Source organism: Enoplosus armatus, chromosome 16 (genome assembly GCF_043641665.1).
Source record: "Enoplosus armatus isolate fEnoArm2 chromosome 16, fEnoArm2.hap1, whole genome shotgun sequence".
In the NCBI taxonomy this organism is placed as follows: Eukaryota; Metazoa; Chordata; class Actinopteri; order Centrarchiformes; family Enoplosidae; genus Enoplosus; species Enoplosus armatus.
In genome coordinates this window covers 20,303,778-20,313,075 of record NC_092195.1, presented here as the reverse complement: position 1 = coordinate 20,313,075, position 9,298 = coordinate 20,303,778, and positions in this window count along the sequence as shown.

The window sequence follows — 9,298 nt, the reverse complement described above, 5'->3', positions numbered from 1 at the left end:
CTATGTAGGTTAGAAAATCACCCACCAAGAAGCCACATTTACTGGATGTTATGTCACCTTTACACATGTTGTTGCTAAAAATCTGTTTTTTTAGTTGACTGTTCGCCTTTTGGTCTTGAAAAAAATGTTTTTCAATGCTAAAATGTGATATTTTGCATGCTAACATAAACTACATGTTCATGTGCTTGGACTGAATTGGAAAATCTAATTTCAGCAGTTTCCAACTTTCTATGACCAGTTAACACATTCACTGTCTTTACCAGTTGAATTCCTAAACTAAACTAAACTGAAGTGGTTTGGAGATGTGACGACACAGCTGTTCCTAAATTCAAATTTAGCTTAATCATAATGTAAAGTGAGTTGCACGACACAAACTAGTTCTTACTTGTTTGGACACGTGTCACCATACCAATGTCAACGTGAGCTGACATATTTACTTGACCATCATGCTATTTAATTACAAGTAAACTGGACAGATTTTAAATTACTTTTCACAAAAAATGACAAAACCTCGTTCTTATGAATTCTAAAATGTTACGTTACATCGGACTAAGTGACTGTCGGCTAGGTTAGCATGGTCAGATATAACCTGCATGAATACTGCGACATCTGAAACACATTCCTCCATGTACGCATATATGAGCACATATGTTCTGTTTCAGCTTGTGATGATACAGTGACTTCCTGTTTACATAGATGTTTCCTGGCAATCGATTTACACATTACGACGTATTGCTAGTATGAAACTAACTGGTGGTTATTAAGAATTTAGGGAGGGATTTTACAACTCAAACATTATTTATAAATAACTGGCGCAACCCAGTGCTGCTCCAAGAGAGACGTGAAGACATATTCAGGTCAGATGTGATCTCAGATATGGATTTAAATTAAAGAGCAGACGTTTGTTGCTTTGCTGTCCAAGACAAACTCCTTGCACTGTACAGTCCTCTCTCAGTTTAATTATTCACATGAATGATTGTCATGTTGTGAGAGACTGAACTGCTCCACATCACAAGATTAAACAGTTATTGATTCTGTTTCATTCTTGCATTCCACCACGACATCGTTGACGTACCCGGAACCTAAACTCCGAAACATTAGGAGCTCCGTTAGCGTTGTCATTTCTCTAACATCCATACTAATTTCCTCTGTGGTGGGTGTTTTCCCTCTTTCTCCTCATTGATATTCCGGGCACGCAGCACTGCAACGATATGTCAAAAAAGGCCTTTTATGCCGTCCTCGTCTCCGTATTGTATGAATACTTTATCGATCTGCGAGGAGCTAAATCTGGCTCGCTGCTGGCCTGCAGAAGCATGTCACTGTACTGAGGCTATCCTTTCAAATACACTGACAGAGAGACAGAGATCCAGAGTGGAGGGTGTGTCAGCCCCTCTTTAGTGTGCATTCATCAATGCAAAACTCTACCGTGTTGCCAACAGGGAGCCAGATACTGTACCGTTTGAAGTCAAATCTAAATTGCATTTTAGAGGGTACAATGATTTAGAGCGTCCTCACGGCAGACATTTTAAGTTATCAGCAAGAAGTGCAGGTGTAAATAATTACATTAATGATGGCTCAGTTCCATTAAGGTGTGCCAGTGAGCCAGCATCTGACGTCACCTCTGTAATTGATGCCACAGTAGAGAGGAGAGCGTTGTGGAAAGGACTACAGGACACAGAGGAACTAACCGACAAGTCCTCCAAATTGAATTTGTCCTCGCTGACTACTGACTTGACGACATCATTTGTCTCTGTCGAAGAATAACTGACGACACTCTGGTTAAGGTTTTTTAGGTTTCGGCACTAAAACCACAAGTTTTTGTTTAACCTATTTAAGTTCCATTTATTTCTACACCTATAGGTTTGTTTTATTTCATACAGTGTTTCTGAACGGACTGAAGCTTCTTATGGTAATATTTATTTATTATGGTATTATTCCCTTTGAACTACAAGTATCACTGATTAAAGTAGCTTTTAAGTTTTTACTGTTTTGTCACGTCTCAATACACCAGTTTTAACTTCGTAACAATACAGATTTATACAAACAGAAGCATCTACATCGCAGCTGACGCTGCACTGTCTCTGTGTTCTTCAATGACTAAGATATTCTTTATTGTTCATTTCTGCAGAGGTGATGATGATGTGCTATTTTCACATCACACATTTCAATTATTGTCTTCTCTTCTAACTTTCCTTCATTTCCTTTTGTTGCTACATACGTTCAACCCATTTAAATCCTCATTGAGTCAATCTACAGTGGTCTTATGTAAATATCTTGTGTATTAGTCTTGTGCCACATTTTTCTCTTATGTAATCTTTCTGGCTCTTTCTTGCTTTTTTTCTGTCTCTTAGATGTTTGTGGTCAGTGCAACACTGTAACCTGACTAACAACACAGAGAAGTGCATATTTATGCATATTAAAACAGCATTCAGACCATCTGAAACCACTGAAATACTTTTTTGAATGGCAGCAGGTCTCTCTTTCTTTATATATGTTCTATAATTGTCCCATAATTTCCATCTGTTGTTTATCTGACTCAGTCTGTTTATGTAAAACCTTCCTGAAGACATTAAACGCTACACATTTCTTTATTTTGCTCGTCTCCTTGTCACCTTTCGCCTCCTCCTCTAAATCCCCCGAGTGTTGCTTTTAACCTGCTGCAAAATCACATCACTCCTCCTGTCTTTTTTTCCTGTCCTCCTTTGCTCAGCACTCCTCTATCGTACGTGACCCTTCCGAGCAGCTCGGGAACATTTCCATCCAGTTTCACAGCAGCTCTGAACCTTGTTCCCCTCACTGTTGGTCGATTACAGCGTTGACGACCTACGCGTTTATGCTTATTCAGTTCTCACACTCATTGTAAGTCACAGGGGATAAAAGCGTCAGCAAAATGTTTAACTGCTGCTCAGCATAAGAAAGAGCAGATAAGGTGCCTGACTCGCCGCCAGCATACAGAAACTTCCACACTCACAGAGTCAAGGGGATTGATGCGTGGGTGATTTTCTCTACTGGCCTATATTCACGTTATGGGTTTTTTTTCTCTCTCTTTTTTCTCGCTGTTTTGAAGCCCCACCCTAGAGTGCTGCAGCTCTCCAAACAGTTCCTCCTGAGGGTGGAGCAGCAGTGTACAGGACGCCTGCCAACAGTTTTACATCAGAAATTCTGCAGATCTTTCTTCTTGTTTGTGATCACATCCTCAAAGCATCAAAGCAGGCATTTTGACAGTGTTGACAAAGTTACATACAGTATTCCTACTCCAATTACATTTTAGTCTTGGAAGTATTGGACAATTTGACATCTTGAATGTCTGTACAAAATGTAACTGTAACTGTGAGGCTAAAAATATACTTTTTTTGGTTCTTATAGTGTTTGTGTTGGTGGTTGATTACAAAAGTATTGTTTAATTCAGAATATATTACAGTTTAAGGACGGGATGTTCATGAGACTGACGTGTGTTACAGGCAGGCTGCATGTTTTCATATTTGTTCTCAGTATTTTCCATTTCTATCTTCTCTGAATCCGCAGTCAGCACAGAGACACGTGAGGCCCTCCACCAAAAGGTTTGTAACATAACTAACAACTGTATAATAAATTGTACATTCATACAAAGAGAGAGTGTCTTTGAGCTCACAAAGGTCCGGAAAAATTCAAGCTTTTATATCGGTGAAAAAAGAGGATGTCCCTAAACTTCAAACTAATATAATTACATGAGGTACTTTCATGAATGTAATCATATTCCAAACATTTCCTGAGGCTAAATTGTCTCTTGAAAACATCCACTTGAGATTAGTGTGAAAAACATCTTATTTCCTCCCCACAGTATCCAGGTTTCAATATACAAGTAACAGAATCTAGTTTTTGTACGTCCATGAAAACAAAATTTCATCATGTGCCACTTTCATGCTGTGGAGCAATAAATAATTTATATTTCCACTATTTGCAGTGGTGGAATTAGTTACTAGTTACTTTTATTTAAATTATTTATACCCATCATGTCCAGAGTATTTTCACTGTATGGTATTAGTACTTTTACTTAAGTAGAGGGCCTGAATACTTCTTACTGTACTCATGCATGCATGACACCAGCAGGATGTTTCTCAATATTTGCTGCTGTCACTCGTCTCATATCCATAAACACATGTTCGTCCTTCCCAATCTGTCACCACCTCAGTGAGTTTATCTCATCTCCATCCCTCTCTCCATCTCTGTCAGTGTCTCTCGCCCCGGTGCTGTTTGTGCACGTTGCTGTGAGTTACGTAAGCTCTACAGCAGCAGCAGCAGCAGCAGAGAGGGAGGACACCCATGAACGCACCACACCACACCTACCAGAGACTGCAGTGCTCAGCAGAAAATATACCAGCACTGAAAAAAAAATACGTGAGTGGGCGAGCCAGGCAGAGAGTGAATGAGGGAGAGAGGGATGAAGGCACGCGAGGAGAAAACAGAGAGGACACCATATACATCATCTTTACATGTACGGTATCTCTGCACGGGGAGATGGAGAGGAAAGATAAGGGGTGGGAGGGTGGAGGGAAGGGGAGGAAGGGGAGAGGCAGAGAGAGAGACAAATGCAGATAGATGAAGAACGATAGAGAGGAGAGGAAATAGAAAATCATCTGCAAAGAAAGAGAGAAGAGAGGTGGAACAGGCGGAAAAGAGTCGTGGATAAAGAAAGATGGATGGAAATGCTGAATCTCTGATCTCCTGATTCGATTCAGTTCGATTCTTGAGGATTAAAGGGGCACTCCAGCAATTTTACATTTCAAGATCTTATCATTAGGAGACTGTTATTACGAGTGTTCAGCATTACTCAGACTCTGGAAACGGTTGTATAATGTTTGCTGTGTCTCTGAAGGGGAGCTTTGACTGTAAGCACAAAGTCTTACGTACCATTTAGAGAAAGGGGCAAACAAAATATGCAGCGAGTTGCATTGTGGGAAGTGTAGGACCCTGTGTGCGGAGCAGAATACAAGTCAGGATATCTCGGCCACTGCTTCACACATTTTGACCAATATCTCCTGCAAACTGAGCGGAGTACTCCTTCAAATGACGTGTATGAAAGCGCTTCTCAGAATTTGCTCTGGGAATTTCTTTTTCATCTTCAAGTAAGCAACCCAGTAGTTTTCTTTTGGGATAAAAACTTGCTTAAAGTGCAAATCATTGGCTGAATTGCAGACACATTTCTCACTAATAAATAACTAATAAAGTTATGAAATTGTAGACCACAAAAGTGCGAGCAGCCGATGGTTCTCTCACACTGTAAATTTCTGGATAATTTAATGATACTATAAGTTACGACCATCAGTTTAAATTATTTCAACTTAACTTCCGAGGAGTAATGTGTTTTCTGTCAGTTCGATGAAGACCATGACCAGAAATTAGCACCTTTGGAGTCGTAGATAATTTCTCTCCTCACATGTTTTTGTACCTTTAATTAAAAAAACTTTTGCACTGCAATTACAACAAGTCACCTGCATGTACAACGTAAGATGCAAAGTGAAGATTGCAATTAATTGGGAATTCTTTCTTTCACACCCAGTAAATATGGTAAACATATGTGGTGAGAAAGGGAGAGAGACATAGGAAATGGCTAGGAGAGACAGAGAAGAGTAAAAAGAAAAAGACGGAAGGGAGGAATGAGTGTTGCAAGATTAAATAAAAATATATGGAAAGAGAAAGAGAGGACGGAGGACGAAATGGAGAGTGAGTGGAAACGAGGCAGGGCGAGAGAGATAGAGAGACAAAGGGAGGAGAGAGAGAGAGATAAATAATTAAATGACCCCGTTTGGCTGGAGAAGAGGAGAAATGGAGGGATGAAGAGAGGGAGGAGGAGGATGAAGAGGAAGAAGGGGGAACAGAAGGCTGATCATTGCACGTATGGCAGACACACACACACTCACACACACACACACACACAGGAAGTGGAGCAGTCTCACACATATGTAATGCTAATAACATTTACACACATAATACACACATGTAGCTTCAACTCGCAATTATCACAAGTACCCTGACACATACACACACACACACACACACACACACACACACACACACACACTTCACGTCCACCCACACGTCACACAGATATCCAACACACACACACACACACATAAATACACACATTTCTGCGCCTTCCATGTTAGATATCAAGATCTCACACACACTTGATGTACTCGACCGTAATTGACTGCAAGATCACACACACACAATGTTCCTGCTGCCAAAACACACACTAACACACACATGTACTGAATGCTTTCTTTTCAGGGTTCACACACACAAAATCCCATAAACACACACATTCCCAAGCCTGCCGTATTAAAAGACATCAACCATCAAACACACACACACACACACACACACACACACACTTGATGTACCAGGGACTCGACCACAATTGACTGCACGATCATATCAGCCATGTTCCAAGAAATCACACACACACACCCACACCCATATATATACTCCTGTGCCTGCCATCAATCATCTAACACACTTGATGTACCAAGGACTCGACCATAATTGACTGCATGGTCCCGTCACACAAACACACACACACACACACACACACACACACACACATACAGATACACACAATATTCATGCAGCCAAAATATACACCTAAACAAACACACACAAATACACACACACACACACACAAACCCACACTTGACAGCCATTTTCCAAGAAATCCAAGAGAAAAGATATGCAACGAAATTACACAAACACACACACACACACACACACACACACATACACATACACATAATATTACATACACACAAACACACAGTCCTTCTTCCAAAGAATCAGAGAAAATGCATGAAGCAAATTCACACACACACACACACACACACACACACACACACACACACACACACACACACAGTAGCACCTAAAACTGCATCTCTGTCTAACACACACACACACACACATGCCCCCAACCATCTAACACACACACACACACACACTTGACTGCAGGATCCTCTCATACACACATATAATATCCCTGCTGCCAAAACACACACATATCTTTCCTTCCTCTTTCACACACACACACACACACACACACACACACACACACACACATTTGACAGCCATGAAGCAAAATACATTCACACACATACACACACACACAATAACACCTAAAACTGACACACAGACACACATAGATTGTATATGCACACACACACACGTATGCTTTCCTGTCTCTTTTCACACACAAACATGACGGCCATTTTTTAAAGAATCAGAGAAAATGCATGAAGCAAAAATCACACACACACACACACACACACACACACACACACATACAGTAAGACCTACAACTGAAGCATCTCTATCTCACACACAAACACACTCACACAAGCAGCATCATTCTGCATCCTCTCAGCCGATCACTATGAGATCAAAGAATAAAAAGAAACAAATGGATGTAAAAACACAAAACCTCTTGAGTGGATGAAAAGAGGAAGAGAGGATTTCCTTCCTTTACCTGCCGCCTGTGTGTGTGTGTTCTGCCTTTCACGGCTACCGAGAAAATACTGGAGAGGCTGAGCAAGAGCGAGGGAGAGGAAAACAGGAGGGGAGGAGGGGGTGAGATGTGTGACAGAGGGGGGAGGGGAGATGACTCAGAGGGAGATGGAGAGAGGAAGAGGAGGAGAAGAGGAGGGTTAATTAAAAAGGAGGAGATGGACGAAGGGGAGTGATGAAGGGATAAAGACGGGGTGCAGAGGATCGTCGCCCGACAGAGGAGGTAAAAATAGATGAAGGGAGGACCGGCTCTCCCTGCCTTCCTCTCTGGTGCTGCAGTGGGGTTCAGTCGATGTATATACAGTTACATAATCCATCCTTCTCCACCACACTCAGATATGATGATGCTCTGTGTGTGTGTGTGTGTGTGTGAGTATTTAATAATACAATGCAGCAGCAGAAATCCCTTTGAAAGCAGGAAAGGTGCTGTGTTTTAATGCCGCCATATGATCGATTTATTTTGATTCGTCAGGTTGTTTGGTCCCATGATGGCCGTTGATACTTAATGTACCTTTGAGGAAGGCTGTTAACCCCTGATGGATCCAGGTGTGCGCCGCGGTGGCTGACAATGCAAAAGCCAAGATGAAAATCAGCATCCTAAATCAACAATCCTCGCATGGCTAAATGTCAAATCTGAAGTTTCAACGAATAGTTCAACATTTTTGGAAATACGCTAATTTACCGTCTTTCCAAGAGCGAGATGAGAAGATTGATATCTATCTTGTGTTTGTGTGTTAAGTACAGAGCTGCAGTCGGGCGTGGTTAGCCTAGCTTAGCATAAAGTCTGAAGAAATGGGAGAAGCAGCATGGCTCTATCTAAAGTAGAATCTATATATCTATTACCACCTATGAAGCTCAATAATTAACATATTTATCCTTTGTTTACTCTGTACGCGAGCTATTCAGGATGTAGGTACCTTGCTATCTATATAGAAAAATGACGTCTCCATTCTTAATTTCTCCTACTAAGCTCTGGTGCATCAACCATTTTTGGGGGAAAAACTGTCAATGGGCCCCCAGACCAAAGATGTGGGCATCAATTCAAAGGTCTGGAACCAGGCAAGAACAGAGGACGTTAGCTGGCTTCTGTTTGTTTTTGTTAGTTTTTGTTAGTTTTGTCACTTTTACCCATTAACTCAGTTTCAGTTAACTGGTAACATAGCGTGAAACAGAAGTATTGTTGCCATGGTTACCTGCTGGTTCAAGTATTAATTACAGTTATGGGCTTCAGGAACTTTTCTGTGGCCACGTCTCTTTGGTTCACAGTTGTACTGATATAATCATATGTTATATGAATTATAACTTACATAACTTAAGGTGTCACAAAACACAACATACACTATACAAAACATATCCGGGGTGCTGAAAGTGTTTGTCAGTGCGCCTAAACAGTCCTGCACATTCACCCTGTTTGGCAGTTGCAGTTAAACTGTGTTTCAGATCACTTCTGTGCATTTGTTTTACGTCTTTTGTTCACTGCAAATTCATGTTGAGCTGCGTCCTTGCTGGTCTAAAAACAGACTGTTGAAGTTGTTAATGCCGACCGGAGGGTGACACTGATACACATTGACAAGGCAACAGGGTGAAGCCAGTGTGTGTGTGTGTTCATGTCTTTGTGTGTTATGTCTGTGTATGATAAAATGTCTCTGCATGGCGATTATTATCTTGGTGTACCAGTTCCCATATTTTAATGTATTCATGTGTGTTTATTGACAGAGGCAGGTGCACTGTACACCTGAGTGCACGTTTCTGGATGTGCATG